The sequence below is a fragment of the Papio anubis genome, chromosome 19 (assembly GCF_008728515.1).
Source record: "Papio anubis isolate 15944 chromosome 19, Panubis1.0, whole genome shotgun sequence".
NCBI classification, from domain to species: domain Eukaryota; kingdom Metazoa; phylum Chordata; class Mammalia; order Primates; family Cercopithecidae; genus Papio; species Papio anubis.
Window position 1 is genome coordinate 68,627,042 of NC_044994.1, and position 19,491 is coordinate 68,646,532.

Here is a 19,491-nt window from a genome sequence, read left to right on the forward strand (position 1 = left end):
GTTGCAGTGAGCTGAGATCGTGCCACTGCACTCCAGCCTGGCGACAGAGCAAGACTCCATCAAAGGAAGGAAGAAAGGAAGGAAGGAGGGAGGGAAAGAAGGAAGGAACGAAGGAAAGGAAGGAAAGGAAGGAAGATAAACTACCAAAATTGACTTGAAGAATAAGGCTGGGCTCAGTGGCTCACACTTGTCATCCCAGCACTTTGGGAGGCTGAGGCGAGTTGATCACTTGAGGTCAGGAGTTCAAGAGACCAGCCTGGCCAACATGCTAAAACCCCATCTCTACTAAAATACAAAAATTAGCTGGGTGTGGTAGTGGATGCCTATAATCCCAGCTACTCAGGAGGCTGAGGCCGGGAGAATCACTTGAACCTGGGAGTCAGAGGTTGCAGTGAGCCGAGATAGCGCCACTGCGCTCCAGCCTGGGCGACAGAGCAAGACTACATCTTAAAAAAAAAAAAAAAAGGCCTGGCGCAGTGGCTCAAGCCTGTAATCCCAGCACTTTGGGAGGCCAAGGCGGGTGGATCATGAGGTCAGGAGATCGAGACCACCCTGGCTAACATGGTGAAACCCCGTCTCTACTAAAAATACAAAAAAAATTAGCCAGGCATGGTGGCGGGCGCCTGTAGTCCCAGCTACTCGGGAGGCTGAGGCAGGAGAAAGGTGTGAACCTGGGAGGTGGAGCTTGCAGTGAGCCAAGATCGCGCCACTGCACTCCAGCCTGGACGACAGAGCCAGACTCCGTCTCAAAAAAAAAAAAAAAGATAATAATAATAATGACCTTAAGTAAACCAATAATTATGGGAAAAAAATTGAAAATCTAGTTAGGTCTGGCCAGGCATGGTGGCTCAAGCCTGTAATCCCAGCACTTTGGGAGGCTGAGGTGGGTGCATCATTTGAGGTCAGGAGTTTGACACCAGCCTGGCCAACATGGTGAAACCCCACCTCTACTAAAAATACAAAAATTAGCCGGGTGTGGTGATATGCACCTGTAGTCCCATCTAGTTGGGAGGCTGAGGCAGGAGAATCAATCACTTGAACCAGGGAGGCAGAGATTGCAGTGAGGAAAGATCGTGCCATTGCACTCCAGCCTGGGTGACAAGAGTGAGACTCTGTCTCTCAAGAAAAGAAAAAAAGGCCGGGCGCGGTGGCTCAAGCCTGTAATCCCAGCACTTTGGGAGGCCGAGACGGGCGGATCACGAGGTCAGGAGATCGAGACCATCCTGGCTAACCCGGTGAAACCCCGTCTCTACTAAAAAATACAAAAAACTAGCCGGGCGAGGTGGTGGGCGCCTGTAATCCCAGCTACTTGGGAGGCTGAGGCAGGAGAATGGCGTAAACCCGGGAGGCGGAGCTTGCAGTGAGCTGAGATCCGGCCACTGCACTCTAGCCTGGGCGACAGAGCGAGACTCCGTCTCAAAAAAAAAAAAAAAAAAAAAAAAAAAGAAAAGAAAAAAAAAGAAAACATAGTTAGGTCCTGAATTTCAAAAGACACCAGATTAAATGATTGTATGCAGTTGGATAATTTAAACTTTTTTAAATTATAGAAATAATACATGCCCATTTTAATTAATGCAAACATACGTAAGTAAAAGCATTCCTCAGAAACGTAATGCAAACATACGTAATTAATTAATGCAAACATACGTAAGTAAAAGCATACCTCATCTCTGGACCATCCTAATAAGGCAAATATCAAAATAAAATGAATCACGCAAATGTTTTTAGTTCCCAGTGCATATAAAGTTATGTTTACACTATAGTGTAGTCTATTAAGTATGCAATAGCATAGTGTCTGAAAAACTAATGTACATATTTTAATTAAAAATTACTTTGTTACTAAAAAGTGCTAACAATCATCTGAACTTTCAGTGAGTCATGATCTTTTTGCTGGTAGAGAGTCTTGCCTGGAGGCTGACGGCAGCTGACTGATCAGGGTGGCAGTTGCCGAAGGTTGGGATGGCTGTGACAATTTCTTAAAATAAGACAACAATGAAGTTTGCCACATAAATTGACTCTTCCTTTCGTGAAGGACTTCTCTGTAGCATGCAATGCTGTTTGATAGTATTTTACCCACCTAGAACTACTTTCAAAATTAAGTCAATTTTCTCAAACTCTGACCCAGCTTTATCAACTAAGTTTCTGGAATATTCTAAATCCTTTGTTGTTATTTCAACAATTTCATGGCATCTTCAGCAGAAGTAGATTCCATCTCAAGAAATCATCTTCTTTGTTCATTCAAAAGAAGCAACTCCTTATCTGTTTAATTTATACCATGAGATGGCAGCAATTCCGTCCCAGCTTCAGGTTCCACTTCTCATTGGGGTTCTCTCGTTATTTCTACCATGTCTGTAGTTACTTCCTCCACTGAAGTCTTGAACCTGAAGTTAATTCCCACCCTCCAAGTCATGCATGAGGGTGGGAATTAACTTCTTCCAAACTTCTGTTAATATTTTGACCTCCTTCCATGAATCACGAGTATTCTAGAATGGGGAATCCTTTCCAGAAGGTTTTCAAATTACCTTGCCCAAATCCATCAGATATATTACTATCAATGGCAGCTATGGCCTTATGTATTTCTTTCTTTTTTTTTTCTGAGACGGAGTATCGCTCTGTCGCCCAGGCTGGAGTGCAGTGGCGTGATCTCTGCTCACCGCAAGCTGCGTCTCCTGGGTTCCCACCATTCTCCTGCCTCAGCCTCCCGAGTAGCTGGAACCACAGGCACCCGCCACCACACCCAGATAATTTTTTGTATTTTTAGTAGAGACGGGGTTTCACCATGTTAGCCAGGATGGTCTTGATCTCCTGACCTTGTGATCCGTCTGCCTTGGCCTCCCAAAGTGCTGGGATTACAGGCGTGAGCCACCACACCTGGCCCCCAGAATGTATTTCTTAAATAACAAGAATTGAAAGTTGAAATTACTCCTTGATCCATGAGCTACAGAATGAATGCATGTCAGCAGGCATGAGAACAACATTAGTCTCTTTGTACATCACCATCAGAGCTCTTTGGTGACCAGGTACATTGTCAATGAACAGTAATATATTGAAATAAATCTTTTTTTCTGAGCGGTAAATCTTAACAGTGGGCTTAAAATATTCAGTAAATGATACTGTAAACAGATGTGCTGTCATCCAGGCTTTGTTGTTCCATTTCTAGAGCACAGGCACAGTAGATTTCCCATGGTTCTTAGGGGCCCTAGGGTTTTCAGGATGGTAAATGAGCACTGGCTTCAACTGAAAGTCAGCAGCTGCATTGGCCCTACTAAGAGAGTCAGCCTGTCCTTCAAAGCTTTGATGCCAGGTATTGACTTCTCCTCTTTAGCTATGAATGTCCCACATGGCATCTTTCTTCTTTTCCTTCTTTTCTTTTTTTTGTCACCCAGGCTGGAGTGCAGTGGCGCGATCTCTGCTCACTGCAAGCTCCACCTCCCAGGTTCATGCCATTCTCCTGCCTCAGCCTCCCAAGTAGCTGGGACTACAGGCGCCCGCCACCGCGCCCAGCTAATTGTTTGTATTTTTAGTAAAGACAAGGTTTCACCATGTTAGCAAGGATGGTCTCGATCTCTTGACCTCGTGATCCACCCACCTCAGCCTCCCAAAGTGCTGGGATTACAGGCATGAGCCACCGTGCCCGGCCCATCTTTTTTCAATATAAGGCTGTTTTGTCCACACTGAAAATCTGTTGTTTAGTGGAGCCACTTTCATAAATTATCTCAGCCAGATCTTCTGGGTAACTTGCTGCAGCTTCTCCATCCGCAAGTGCTGCTTCGCCTTGCGGAGGTGGCCTCTTTCCTTAACCCTAGTGAACCAATCTCTGCAGGCTTCCAGCTTTTATTCTGCAGCCTCCTCACCTCTCTCAGCCTTCGCAGAGGTGAACACAGTTAGGTCCTTGCTCTGTAACAGGCTTTAGCTTAAGGGAATGTTCTGGCTGGCTTGATGTTCTATCTAGACCACAAAAACTTTCTCCGTATCAGCAATGAGTCTGCTTTCCTATCATTCATGTGTTTACTGGAGTCGCACTTTAAATTTGCTGCAAGAATTTTTCCTTTGCATTCACGATTTGTCTAACCATTCAGCACTACAGGCCTACCTTTAGATCTTTCTGGGCTTTGGACATGCCTTTCTTACTAAGTGTAATCATTCCTAGCTTCTGATTTAAAAGCAGAGACGTAGCCAGGTGCAGTGGTTCATGCCTGTAATCCCAGCACTTTGGGAGGCTGAGGCAGGAGGATCACTTGAAACCAGGAGTTTGAGACCAGCCTGGGCAACATGGCAAGACTCTGCCTCTACAAAAAAAAAAAAAAGAAAAAAAAATTTAATTAGCCAGACATGGTGGTCACCGCCTGTAGTCCCAGCTACTAAGAAGACTGAGGTGCAAGGATTGCTTGAGCCCAGGAGATTGAGGCTGCCGTGAGCTGGGATCGTGCCACTGTACTCCAGTCTGGGAAACACAGTGACACCATGTCTCAAAAAAGTAAATACATAGTCAGTAAAAATATTTACGTGATCACTTGAACACTCAGAGGCCACTGCAGGGTTACTAATTGGCCTAAGTTCAATATTGTTGTGTTTCGGAGAATAGGGAGGCCAGAGGAGTGGCGGCACGGGCCTGCCAGTGGAGCGGTCAGAGCAAACCCAACATCTATCCCTCACGTTTGCCGTCCTATATGGGCATGGTTTGTGGAGCCCCTAAACAATGACCATAATCACAAACCTCACTGATCACAAGTGACCATAATAACGGACATAATAGAATGCAAAAGTTTGAAATACTGTGAGAATTACCAAAATGTGACACAGAGACACAAAAGTGAGCACCTCTGTTAGAAAAATGGCGCTGATAGACTTGCTCATGCAGGATTGCCACAAGCCTCCATTTGTAAAAACAAAAACACAGCAAAGTGCAATAAAACAAGTATTACCTGCATGTAGACAACACAGAGAGAATGCCTCACCCCCTGCTTCATCCTAATCCCGATGCCTGGGACTATGAACTACAGATCTTTTACTGTGGGTGTGAAACTATATGTATCTACAGAAAATTTACAAAAATGGATCTTGTGACATTTTGCTTTGCAACTTTTTCACTTTAACCACATACAATGATGTCATGCCATACTAAAATATGATAGATTTATAGTACTGAATTGTATGAATGTTCTGTCATACACTGTAGAATATTTAGCTTCGGTTTTTCCCTTGCTTCAGTGAAATAACATGTATAGACAATTTTTTTTTCTTTTTGAGACGGAGTTTCACTCTTGTTGCCCAGGCTGGAGTACAATGGCGTAATCTCAGCTCACTGCAACTTTCAACTCCCGGGTTCAAGAGATTCTCCTGTCTCAGCCTCCTGAGTAGCTGGGATTACAGGCGCCCGCCATCATGCCCAGCTAAATTTTTGTATTTTTAGTAGAGATGGGGTTTCACCATGTTAGCCAGCCTGGTCTTGAACTCCTGACCTCAAGTGATCCACCCGCCTCAGCCTCCCAGAGTGCTGGGATTACAGATGTGAGCCACCACGCCTGGCCCAGTATCTGACTAGATATTTTCCAAAGGAAATATGCAAATGGCCAACAAGCTTATAATACATGCTCAAAAGCATTAGCCTTCAGGGAGATACAAATAAAAACCACAATGAGATACCACTTCACACCCACTGGGCTGGCTGGAGTCAAAAGGCAGATAATAACAAGGATTGGCAAGGATGTGGTGAAATGGGAAGCCTCATATACTGCTGGTGGGGATGGAAAATGATGCAGCCACTTGGAAGACAGTCAGACAGGGTCCCCAAAAGGTTCAACATGGAGTTATCAGGTGACCCAGAAATTCTGCTTCTAGGTATACACCTAATATAAATGAAAACACGCATTCACACAAAAACTGGTACACAGGGTGGGGCGTGGTGGCTCACGCCCGTAATCCCAGCACTTCGGGAGGCCCACATGGGCGGATCACAAGGTCAGGAGATTGAGACCATCCTGGCTAACAAGGTGAAACCCTGTCTCTACTAAAAATATAAAAAAATAGCCAGGCGTGGTGGCGGGCGCCTGTAGTCCCAGCTACTTGGGAGGCTGAGGCAGGAGAATGGCGTGAACCCAGGAGGCGGAGCTTACAGTCAGCCGAGATGGCGCCACTGCACTCCAGCCTGGGCAACAGAGCGAGACTCTGTCTCAGAAAACAAAACAAAACAAAACAAAACTGGTACACAGATGTTCACAGCAGCATGATTCATAATAGCCAAAAAGTGAAAACAAGTCAAATGTCCATCCACTGATGAACAGATAAAGAAAATGTGGTGTAATTGATGGAACACTACTCAGCCATGAAAAGGGGTAAAGGACACACGCCACCACACGGATGAGCTTCTAAGAACAGTATGCTGAGTGGAAGAAGCCAGGCATGAAAGAACGTGTCGTGTCTGAGTCCGTTCATATGAAATGTCCTGAACAGGCAGATCCAGAGGGGCCAGAAAGTGGATTCGTGGTGAACTGGAGTTGAGGACCTTTGGCGGGGAAATGAGAGTGACAACTGATGGATATGGGGTTTCTTTTCGGGGTGTTGAAAATATTTTGGTACTGGAGAGAGGCCATGGTTACACGATATTGTGTATACGCAAAAAGCCATTGAATTGTACACTTCCAATGGGTGCACTCTATGGTAGGTAGTTATACCTTAAAAAAGCTGTTACTTGTTTTAAATGACAGGGCTGTTAAATACACACACACACACACACACACACACACGTCAAGTAGTCGGAAAGACAGTGTATCTTCCCAGATACCCAGGAGGAGAGAAATGGAAGGGTTGGCTTCTTGCCCTGACTTTGCCATTTACCAGCTGTGTGATTTTTCGTAAGTTCTTTAACCTCTCTGGGCTTTAGATAGCTCATCTGGAAAATGAGAGGCTGGAACTAAATAAATCCTCCCATATAAGACCATATAAGAGTTCTATGATCTAGGTTTAAAGTGGAGCTGTATCTGCTCATATGGAAATAGGAACATAACTATGAAAATAGTACATATTGTCCCTATTTATTTTTAAGATCTATAACAATATATAAATTGTGGCTGTCTTATATGATGGGTGTTTCGGGTTTTGTTTTTATCCTTACACGCTTCCTAATTCTTTCATAGCAAGCATATTTTATGTTATACTTGGAAAAGCCTTATAAAAACCAAAAAACAGTGTTGTATTGCATAGGTTAAAATGTGATAGCTTGATAGAAATACAAGCCTGTTAAATCTATAAATACAGATGTGAGACATTTGTAATTCCCCTGTGATATATGGAGATACTTGAAATCCCTCCGTGTTTTTAAAATTGGGATTTTTTTGTTTTTGTTTTTGGACGGAGTCTCACTCTGCTGCCCAGACTGGAGTGCAGTGGCGCAATCTCAACTCACACTGCAGCCTCCGCCTCCCTGGTTCAAGGGATTCTCCTGCCTCAGCCTTCCGAGTAGCTGGGGCTATAGGCGCCCAACACCACTCCTGGCTAATTTTTCTGTGTTTTAGTAGAGACGGGGTTTCACCACATTGGCCAGGCTGGTCTTGAACTCCTGACCTCGTGATTGGCCCAGCTCGGCCTCCCAAAGTGCTGAGATTACAGGTGTGAGCCACCATGCCCGGCCACAACTGGGATTCTTCCATATGAATGAAGTTCTCTGTTTAAAGGTGATCTTTGTTTTCAAATTGAATGTGGTCCTTGACACATAGTTTTGATTTGTATAATGTATGTGCATGTGCTAAGTTAACTCACTGTAGACATCAAGGTAGTGAGGGGGCCTCTGGTGCCTCTTTCCCAATAAAAGGGAAATGGAAAAATACTGAATCTCGCAATTTCATATGCAAAACTCCGTCACTTACAGTGAGTCTGGACTGAGAACAAGACGAAAGGTATGGTAAGTTATACCATGCAATCAGTAATTTTTCTATGAAGGAGGTGATAGAACGGTGAAAACTTTCTTTTTATTTTAGGATTCCAAACTGGGAAGGTAAGATTTACAAGAGCATTTCGATTAAATTAAAAAAAAAAAAAAGCCTTTCTTTAACTGAAGTAATTTTAGTGAATATATTTGAAGTGGCATTGTATCTCTATGAGCACGAAACAAAGGTCATGTATGTTAAAAAGTGAATACAAACATAGTGGAAGATCTTACATATGAGGGTGGGTTTTGGGGGGACCTCAAAAATCCATCCACATGCGTCCCTCCAGGTATTTGCTTGTTATGACTGGAAAGGGATCTGGAGGTCATGGTGGACCTCAGAACCCCCTGAGCAAATAAATGTGGCTGTGGCTGGCTTTTACTCTAGGAAACAAACTGCCCCTTCCAGTGTGAAGGCGACCAAGATAAACACTCGTCCCTTTGCCTGTTACCCTGCACAATTAGAGGCAAGCAACAGGACTCTAAGCATGTTGGTTATTTCTGCAACTCGAAATAACCAACAGAGATGGAATTGGAGATGCATATGTTGTGTTAGGAGCACCCCTTTTTTTTGCCTGGCGTCTTGTCTTTGTTATTTAAATATCCTGTTGTGTACGTATAAAGACAGGAAGTGAGTTATACAAAACGTGACAACAGTATTGAGTGTCAGACAAGCCGATGTGCCTGGTGTTTGGGGAGTTCATATACATTCAGCTTTCTGAAAATGTTCAACAGTACCACATTTTCTCTGGGAGAAACACTCTCAATATTTCCAAAGCAGCATGGCAGCGCTGCATAAATATTCTCCGGTGAATCACAGGCGCTTGGGCCTGGAACAGCAGACTTTAATTATGGAGCTCTCTGCTTTATTTGTGTTTCTTTCAGAAAACTAAAATCTTGTCTTGCACGGTCAGAGGAAGAGAGGTGGGATCGATGTCCTCTGTCTATTCCCTGGTGCATTGTTCCTGCCTGGGCTCCGCGGGGCTTGATGCTGATCAGAAGCTCTGTGCACACAGGAGAGGGATCCTCTTTCCGGGCACACGGCCGCCGGTGTCCGGCCCAAACTGCAGCCCCGGGTGCAGGGCTCACGCCCCCCACTCGGCAGAGAACTGTGGAGAGAGCTCCTTCGGCACCCCCTGTTCCCAGCTGAGCATTTTTTGCTGTTGTTCGCCCCTTCACATTTCCTTGGTTGTATTTTGCATTTAAGATTTTAAAAATCTATACATTTTCCTACGTTGGGTAGTAAAAAAAAGAATTTTGATTTAGAGTAGAAAACATGTTTGTCACACCCCAAGGACTTAGCTTCTCAACTCTTGTGTTCATAAAATAAACCGGTTAAGATATAGTACAATGGCGTTTTAGGAGAGATTATAACAATTATTCATTTTATTGACAACATTGAAAATGAGACTCCCCATTGCTCGCATAGTAAAGCAGCCCCTTTAATGGTTTCAAATGCAACGCTGAGCTCTGGGATGGGAAATGGAGAGGAGTTCGAAGAAGAGTGTGGAGCGTTCCCATTAGTTTCTGAGCTGGCTCTAAACGCCAGAAAAGAATGAGTCGTTCCTGCGGTGAAAGCTCCTCGGCTCCCTCCCCCTCCTTCTGGTGGACGGGAGCAGATAGGTTCCATTTTCTGCTTCTAAAATGATCCGGAGCCTCGTGATGCTTTATCTCTACAACCAATGCCACATAGTAATTGCGAGCTCCTATTTTTACACAATGAATGTAGCTCTAGCTTAAACAAATAACACATTCTCCTTAAAGTTTCTCAGAACGATCTCGAATTTGACAAAATGTAAAAGGATATAAACTCAGATGTGTGGGGGAAAATGTACTGCATTTTGCTTTTATGTTTTTCAGGCTGACAATTTGCATATATTCATTCATTAGTTTGTGAACTTTATTTAAGACCTACACATTTTAAAAGTCATGTTAAAATTAGAGAAAGTGATTCAAACGTACCATTTCAAAACAAAATCAAGAGCAACCTAATTTCTTGTCACTGTTTCAGCTTCATTTTTCCTTTGCTTTTTTTTGTTTGACTGTAAGAAGAACTGTTATTCTGAAATCAGTGTGCACATTTTTGAGCAAATCATTCTAAGTAGCTATTTGTATAAAACTTAAACTTAATAAGCTTCGGGGCAGCATTGTTCGGTGTCTGGATTGCAAGGTGCCCACCCTTTTCAAGTGGCATTAGTGAATCCCAGCTTAAAAAGCTTAATGAACAAGCACATCCCACTCAGGAGGCAGCCTTGTTAGAAACTACAATTTGGTCCAAAGGCAGCCTTTTTATTTATTTGATTTGCTGATTTCTCAGAATTTAGGTAAACTATTGCTGGTCCTACTGATTTCTGTTAGCATCACTGGAAAACATCATTGGGCCAGCTACGCTTTAAACATCTTAGCTTGGTCTGTTTCTGGGTTTTTCTCAAACACTGAAAAAAATCAATGGTCCTTTGGCTACTTGAAGCCTTATTCTTTATTTCCCTTAAATAACATGAAACTTCAGGCACGCATTGCAGTACCATAATATGTGTGAATGTGTATGTATGTATTTATAGATGTTGTATTTGTAGCTATAGTTGGATTTTAATAACATTCTCTTCCAGTTATGATTCTTCTTTGGTTATCATGTGCTGTAGGATTCCTACCCTTAGTGGTAATGTGATAACAAATGGATTCCTAAAGTAGTATTTAATGGCCTTTGGGTTTGATACAGCAACTGTTCTTATGTTTATTCACGGGCTTTGTAACAAAACACAGTCCAGTTTATTCCTAGCACCGTCATATGCCCTAGGAAATAATAGCTCCTGACATTTGTACGATTAAAATATAGGATTAATGATCAGCTTTTAATGTGCAAATTAGGTATTCAGTCTGAGAGTATTCAGCCTTCCTGTTACCCATCTTATTTATCCCAAATTCCCTGTTGAAATAAGTGCAGGTAGAGTTTCCACCTCAGCCGGCAGGAATCACACTGGTACAAAACTTCTAGACTTTTAGGGTAAAATAAAAAAAAAAAAACAAGGAAGAATACTGTGGAAAGTAGCATATTTATATTTCCACTGAAATGCCATCAAGATTTCAGAGCAGTTAACGATTAACTTTAAAAACTGCAAGGCCTGAATCTCAACCTAAAAAATAAAAAAGCTGACAGCTGAGCAGAGCTTCCTCCTCCCTGTTGAGTCCTATCCACTTAAATGGGGAGAAAAGGGGAAATTTACGGCTTTCATGTTCTCGTAAGAGAAAATCGTCGTCTTGTTCTCAGCAAAACTGGGAAAGGTGCTTTTTTTCTGAAAACTACGGCATAGCTGTCTGCCTTCTTTAAAGGCTTAATAATGTTCTTTGTCAGTCTTCACTCATGGCAACCTATTTAGAGGCTACTTATATGCACCAAATTATATGGTTAAAAACCATTGCATATTTTCGTAACTAGAAAAAGCATTTTAAAATATAATGTTTAAAAGACTTTTCTATTGTCTATGCCACAAGGGGGGACATTTAATTTGCAACAGTTATCTGCATGGCAATAACAAGTTTCAGGACTGACATTTCTCCAGCTAAATGAAGTCTCTTTATTTATAAATTTTTTTCATTTTCAAATAACCTCCTTCCTGCCATTTTGGTGGGTTTTAGGTTTTGGGAGTTGACTGATTTATTACAGCATACAAGATTGATTGGCGAGGCTTTATTTTTCATTGGTATCACGTTTGAAATTATTCTTCGGTCTCAGTCACACAGGTTGACTGGACACACGCATCCCGGAACAGCAGCCCTCACGGAGGCCTTCAAGAGCCACACACAGAAGTAAGAGCAGAAGTAAGAGCGTGGCTCACACTTGCCATGGGTGCGTTCATGAAAGGCACACTGTCATGCACGCTCTCCACTTCAGCAACTCACAAGGCTTCTCCATCATTCTTTATATCATAGTATGCAGGCGAACCGGAAAAGTACAGTTCAACTACTTGGGAACCTTGGTCCTAACAAACTGCTTCTAAATGGCTCTGGGAGATTTCTTTTGTTATTTCAATAACAATGCCAATTTAAAAGAATACCTCTGATTTCTAAACAATCCAAAGCAATATATTGCTAAGACCCTTTGAGAAACTTAAACCACATATAAATGAACCTTACAGATTTTATTTTCCGTGCATTTAGATAGCCATGGGAAGCAGAGGTTTTGGAGAGAAGCGGGTTTTAAATGAACACGGCCTCGCAAAGAGTAAAGAAGACTATAAACATTATGACGCACACACGGGCTTTCAGACAACATCCTTGATTTCAACCAGTGAAAATCCTAGGAAACTTTTTAACAAAGACTAAACTCTTTTAAATGAGCATTCAGCCAGAGCTCCCTGTGTTTATCACGGGGCAGGGAGATTTGGGGGAGTGGGAGCGTGGAGAGGTTGAGTGAAGGTTAGGGTGAGTACTGTGCGCACAGAAGGCCGGGCCTCCTCACCCTGCTGCAGCCACCTCCTTTCATACTAAATGAGCCGCCTCTTCAGACACAGAACCGTCTGTGACTAAGTGGGAACTTCGTTCCCCGCACAGCAGCAGCGAGGTGCTCCTGGGCCGGCCTAGGGAGGTCTGTGTGCTTCTCCGCCACTACGTGTTCCCGTTTGTTCTGAAAGTAAGCAAAGCAGCCATTCCTGAAATGCTGTGCCTAGGAGCCTGGGAGCTGGCATCACAGGCCACATCCAAGAGACCACATCATAAATAAAGCGCTTCAGAGAAATCCTTGCTCATTCGATAAAGACCATTTAAAAATTGCATTATTTACAATAATACAAATAATTGTAACATCCATAATGACAAAAACTGGCAGTTACGAAGCATTTATTTTCCTTCTCTCTCTTGCTTGCTTCCTTTCTTCATTCTTTTTTTCTCTCTCTTTCCTTTCTTCCTTTCTTTTTTTTCCTCCTCTTCTTTCTTTTCTTCCTTCCTTTCTTGTCTCTTTTTCTTTTTCTTTTTTCTTTCTTTCTCTCTCTTTTCTTCTTTCTTTCATTCTTTATTTCTTCCTTTTCTTTTTATTTTCTGAGATGAAGTCTCACTCTGTCACCCAGGCTGAAGTGCAGTGGCCTAATTAGGGGTTACGGCAGCCTTGAACTCCTGGGCTCAAGCGATCTTCCCACCTCAGTCTCCTAAGCAGCTGCAACTGCAGATACACAGCAACACACCCGGCTAATTAAAACAAATTTTTTTTGCAGAGATAGAGTCTTGCTATGTTGCCCAGACTGGTCTCAAACTCTGGACTCAAGTTATCCTCCTACCTTGACCTCCCAAAGTCCTGGGATTATAGGAGTGAGCCACTGTACCAGGCTGGTATTTTTCTTTTCTTTTTTTCTTTTTTGAGACAGAGTCTCGCTCTATCACCCACGCTGGAGTGCAGTCGCGCAATCTCAGCTCACTGCAACCTCCGCCTCCCTGGTTCAAGCAATTCTCTTGTCTCAGCCTCCTGAGTAGCTGGGACTACAGGCCGCATGCCACCACGCCTGGCTAATTTTTTTTGTTTGTTTGTTTTTTGTTTTTGTTTTGTTTTGAGATGGAGTCTCGCTCTGTTGCCCAGGCTGGAGTGCAGTGGCACAATCTCGGCTCACTGCAAGCTCCGCCTCCCAGGTTCATGCCATTCTCCTGCCTCAGCCTCCCAAGTAGCTGGGACTACAGGTACCCGCCACCACGCCTGGCTAATTTTTTGTATTTTTAGTAGAGACAGGGTTTCACTGTGTTAGCCAGGATGTCTCAATCTCCTGACCTTGTGATCCACCCACCTCGGCCTCCCAAAGTGTTGGGATTACAGGCATGAGCCACCATGCCCGGCTCCCCAGTTTTTGTATTTTTAATAGAGACAGGGTTTGACCATATTGGTCAGGCTGGGGGTATTCTTATTTTCTATAGTTCATATCTTATATAAGAAAACTAAAGTAGCGATGGGATTTACCTAGTTTATCAGGTTGCTAAGAAACAGGTGTTTAAATTGTGCAATGTTGTGTAGAGGACTATTTGGCAAATATTGGTAACTTCAGCAATCCCTTTGGAATCTGACTTCCCAAGCTCCAGCTGATGCCCACCTGCCCTAACATTATGGTGTCTCATCACAACCATGCAGAGCATTTTCTACTGAAGTTTCTTTTCTAAATACATCTCCAGGGGTGCCAATTTTGCACTATCGAAAGCCCCATAATGCTTGGGGAGGTTAATATTTTTAAAAGGCCATTTCTTTCAGACAATACCCAGGTTTGAAATCTGGGTTGAGGATGTCGATCAGGACAAACCCACAAAGTCTTCATACTGAGAAGGAAAGATTTGCTTGAAAGAATGAACTAAATATTTTAAAATTAGAAAAGGAAAATTAAGTTGACTTTAACATTTTCTTAACTGATTTTTGTTACCTGGAAATAACTTCTAAGGGAAGTTAAAACACTTTAGTTTGTTTAAAGTTAAGTGGAAAATGGGGGTAGAAAACAATCTTCAGGAATGAGAAAAATGCTATTTAAACAAAAAAACTACACTATTTATAACTCTATTGAATAACTATCAAAAACATTCAGAGATTGTCGAGACTAACTGGCAAATTAATAATATTTTTAAACTAACTGAAAAGCCTGATAAAAGGCACCTGAAACTATTCCACCAGCATGCTGTTGCTGTGAGGTTGTTCAAGACAGCTTTGGGGTTTTCAAACCTTAAATCAAGTAGAATTGAAAAGTTGACAGACACACAGAAATACACACATACACACACACACACACACACACACACACACACACACACACACACGGCTGAGTTCAATTATGTTTTGCAAGAAAAGTGACTGAGTCACAAAAAGTAGGCAAGGAAGATAGATACAATTTCACAATTAACGTCATAGTTCACACATTGGACCGTGGTCAGTTTCTATTTACCAAAGTCACAAAATAATGAACGCTTTATATGTTTCCATATGATTTTTGCATTTAGAAAATGTTTGTAAACTGCCTACCTAAAAAAAAAAATTAGACTTTGTTTAAATGAAAATTTCCATTTACTTCTTCATCACATAGTTGTGTTTTCTAATTTATCTGTGGTTCTTTAACCAAGATCAAATATACCATTAAAAATAAATAAAAATAAAGGACATAAATGATACCTACAAAAGCAAAACATAGAAGCCTATTTATCGGGTAGTCAGAGGATTGAATAGGCAATTTTCTTATTTTAGAAACCATAAAAAGAACGGTGTGTTAATTAATTTATTAATTCTTGAGTGAAACTGCCCCAGCGAGTAGCTGTGTGCCAGTGCCAGTGAGGCACCAATTATTATTCGCCCCACACATGACAATATGGAGAGTGCTATCGGAGAGAACGCCAGGGCTTTTCACCGAGTCCTTGCTGCTGCTGGACTCTCAGTTGTTTGCTGTTTTCTTTATTTAGCCATAAGACCATGATCTGGGGTTTAGGACAGCAATATTTTTACAAAAGGCGCACTAAACCTCCCACATCTGCACAGCTCTCCTGTCGATCTGATCTGCAGCCAACGCCGTGTTTTCCTGAGAGTAATATGTCCGCTGTGTCTTTAAAAGAACCACTGTGTCAGCTTTCATCTAGCTGTTTGCACTTTTACCTGTAATCTGATTGTGGGGAGAAAAGGAGAACTTGGGTATCCCTCCCTGGCACCCTGTTACCAATAGCATTTGTTTGGTTAGTAATTCTATCTCGGCCGGGACTTTTCCCATTCGCTGGGTTTGTTGCACTCTGTGTACATAGCTGCATCTCCATGGCAATGGAAAAACATGATGCTGGAGATTCAAAAGGGGGCGAGGGAGTGGAGGAAACACTACCCTCAGGTGCCAGCCTCCCGGGAGGGGCTGGGCTAATTTATATGTCAAGTTAAGGGATGTTGGGACTCAGAGATCAAAGGTGGTCAAAACTGGGCTCTTGGAATGGGAGATATTTATTGTGTTTAATATAAATACAAATGTGTCCAAGAAGAGAAATTGAAACCTTAAAAGGCATGTAGATTGTGATTGGTAAACATAAATAACACATCTGAAAATGGGTAGATTGCTAAAATTAACAGGCACTTTTAAAAGCCGTCTTAATTTAAATCAGGATAAATTAAGACAGTGACAACCTCAATTGAAATTGAAAATACAAATCACTTGAAAACGTTGATTAAGATTTCTAACTAGACTTTAGAAATGTCTTGTAATACCTTCTGACTATAAATGCACTTTAGACATTTCTGGTTTCACTCCTCAGCTACATATGTTTTGTTACTAAGAGCATTTGTTTCATACCATTAACAATATAGCACTAGTTTGACAAATTGTGGTATAGGGGTGTGAGTGCCTGATGGAGAAAGGGGCTTTGTCTTTTGGGGGGCCCATTAGTGAAACAATTAATAAGCCTATAGCAAAACTGATATGATGGGAAATGACTTCTATTCAGTTAACTCGATTATTAGTGCTAATTGGGGCCAGGTGAAGCATGGATAATTGAAATTCACAGATAATCCAAAAACCTCTATTTAACCAATAACTTCAAACTTCTTCCCCATCAAACCAATTACCAGAGGAGCTAACAAATAGAAAAAATGGATTAAATTGAATTTCACTTCCCCAAAGATTACTACTATGATGTCTTTTTTATTGATTAATTCAGAGCAAGAGCCAAAGATGAACTATATTTTAGAGACTAAATTACAGATAGTCCCCAACAATTAAAAAGAAAAAGATTATATTCCAAAGGTTTGTTTCTAAGTCAGTTACTTCAGTTACTTGAAGCTCAGAGTGCTTTTTCTCATAGAACAAAGCAGTCGATTGGGGTTGGGTACCAAGGTAACACACAGAGGTCAGCCAGTAACCCAGTGACACTGGAAATATATTTAAGATTCTCAGCTCCTTAGTCAAGCTCCTTTGAATCCTAAATCCCTACCCTCCAACCCCTAAATCTCTCTGAACCTTACATCTATTTTTTTAACTGAAGTGAAACTCACATAGCATAAAATAAAAAGTGTACAATTCAGTGGCATTTAACGCATTCACAGTGTTATGTAACCATCACCTCTAGTTTCAAAACACTGTCCTCATGCAGAAAGGAAAGCCCTCTCGGACCCGTTAGCAACCATTCCCCATCCCTGACTCCTCCAGACCCTGGTCACTTCAGATCTGCTTTCTGTCTCTATGGATCTGCCTGTTCTGGACATTTCATACAACTGGGCTCATAACAATCTATGGTTATTTTGTGCCTGACATCCTCCACTCAGCATAAGGCTTTCGAGGTTTATCCACGTTGTGGCATATGCCAGTGTTCCCTCCTTTTCATGAGTGAATAATATTCCATTGTGGAGATACAGCACACTTTACTTATCCATTCACCCGCGGAGGGATGCTTGCGTTGTTTCCATATTGTGGCTACTGTGAATGCTGCTGCTATTAAACCTGATTTTGACCCTGTGGTGGCCTAAGGAGCTCATCAGGGTGAACTGGAGGGGGTGTGCCCCAGCTCTGGTGTCTGGTCAGGCAAACCCTCACCCCTTGAGAGAGGAGTCAGTGGGAGACACCTCTCAAGTCTCCATAATGAGGGACAATTTCAGGCTGAGACAACATGGTGGAGGAAGGACTTCTTCAGAGAGGAAATGCACGTAAGGGCCAAGGACCCTAGAAAGACTGGTGGGGCCTGTGGAGAGCATGCACGTCCCTCAGATTAAAGCTGGTTTGAGGTTGGGCACAGTGGCTCACGCCTGTAATCCCAGCACTTTTGGGAGGTCAAGGTGGGCAGATCACCTGAGGTCAGGAGTTCGAGACCAGCCTGACTAACAAGGTGAAACCCCGTCTCTACTAAAAATACAAAAACTAGCCGGGCGTGGTGGCGGGCGCCTGTAGTCCCAGCTACTCAGGAAGCTGAGGCAGAAGAATCGCTTGAACTGGGGAAGTGGAGGTTGCAGTGAGCCAAGCTTACACCACTGCACTCCAGCCTGGGTGACACAGCGAGACCTGTCTCGGAAAAAAAAAAAAAAAAAAGCTGGGCTGGGTGCAGAATCAGTCCAGTCCAGGGAGAAATCTGGCAAATACTCTTGGCCAGCTCCTGCTTTTCTGAAAACATAGGTGCCAGAAGAGCATCCGGTAGCAGCTGCCAAGTTCAATACTAAGACTCCACTCCACAGGCAATTCTGTCACCCCATTGTGGGTGTCCTGGATGTCCAGAAAACCCACATCTCTTGATAAAGTCCTCCTGTGGTAGGTCTGCAACCCCTCTGCACCCAGCCCCTCTGCTAACACCCCCTCTGCACCCTGCATCTTTGCCAAGTGGGGAGAGATGCATTCCAGAACTCCAGTGGCAGGATCTGCCCTTGCCGGGATCCAGCAGACTTGGCCTTTTCCAATACCTACTGTTGCCTGATGTTTCATATAATAGAGTAGGATGAGCGACACAATTTCTGGTTTAGTCATTTGGTACCAATATATGTGTTTTATGCATACATGTTATGTGTGTCTATATGTAAACACAGCGATACATACAAGTTTATGTATACAGATATATGTCAGCAAATACCTAAATATATAATCGTATGAAACAAGCTCTACTTATCCCTGTTCCATAAACTTCATATCAATTCAATAAATAAAATGTGTTCAAAACCCAGTCATCCCAACACATTAACATTTAATTTTTCCATATTTTCTGTCTGTGTTTGTCATTGAATAGTAAAAGTTTTGCTTTTTTTACTATTGCACCTTTTTTCTAGGTAGTCCATAAGTTTAAAACAATATATATGGCACCACTTGGTCTGCACAGCTTTCAAGACAGGACTGTCAAGACAAGGACACTCCTTAGGGGACCCTGTCTCATAAAGTCAGATTATGCGGGATGACTCAGGGACGCAGGAGCTAAAAACAGTGTCCCTTTAAAAATGTGCATGCCTTTCAAATGGAATAAGTAAAGTACTTGCAGATGCAAATGGTTTCAAGTTTCACTGGAGACCGAGCAAGAGCGGCTGTTCTCAAAGTTGCCAGGCAGTGTGGAAACGCCTGCTGAGGGGCACACAGTGAGGCGGCCACTGGCTCTGTGTCCTTGGGGAAGCCCCTTCTGCGGTCCCCTTCATTGTCTGCGTGACAAAGTGGACGTAGAACTCCCCACCTGCTGCCCAGGGCGGGTGAGGACCCTGCACACACGCACACACACACACGGTGTGTTTGTGAGCTGTGCAGAGTGGGGTCTCCCTGGCAATGGCCACAGCCTCCAGGGGCACTGACACCTCTCGTCTAACTGGTAGACAGTTTCTGCCTCTTCCTTTTTGGGGATTGGAGAGGGAAGCGTGTCTGGATGACTACTAGGGTAAATACGGAATCCGCAGCGCGTCCTCCCTTTCTTCTCTCCCTTCCCACGCACCTGCCTGGCTCTCTGGCTCTCCCGCCACGGCTGGAGTGAATGAGAGCTGCAAAGTCCATATGTGAACAGCTGTGGGCAAGTCGTACAACAGTGCTCATGGGACTTGCTACACATCTAAGCCACTGAACTTCAGCTGGACCCCAAATGGCCTTGGTCACGTTTTGTTTCTGTTTTGTCATTTCCGGCTGAATCTCCCA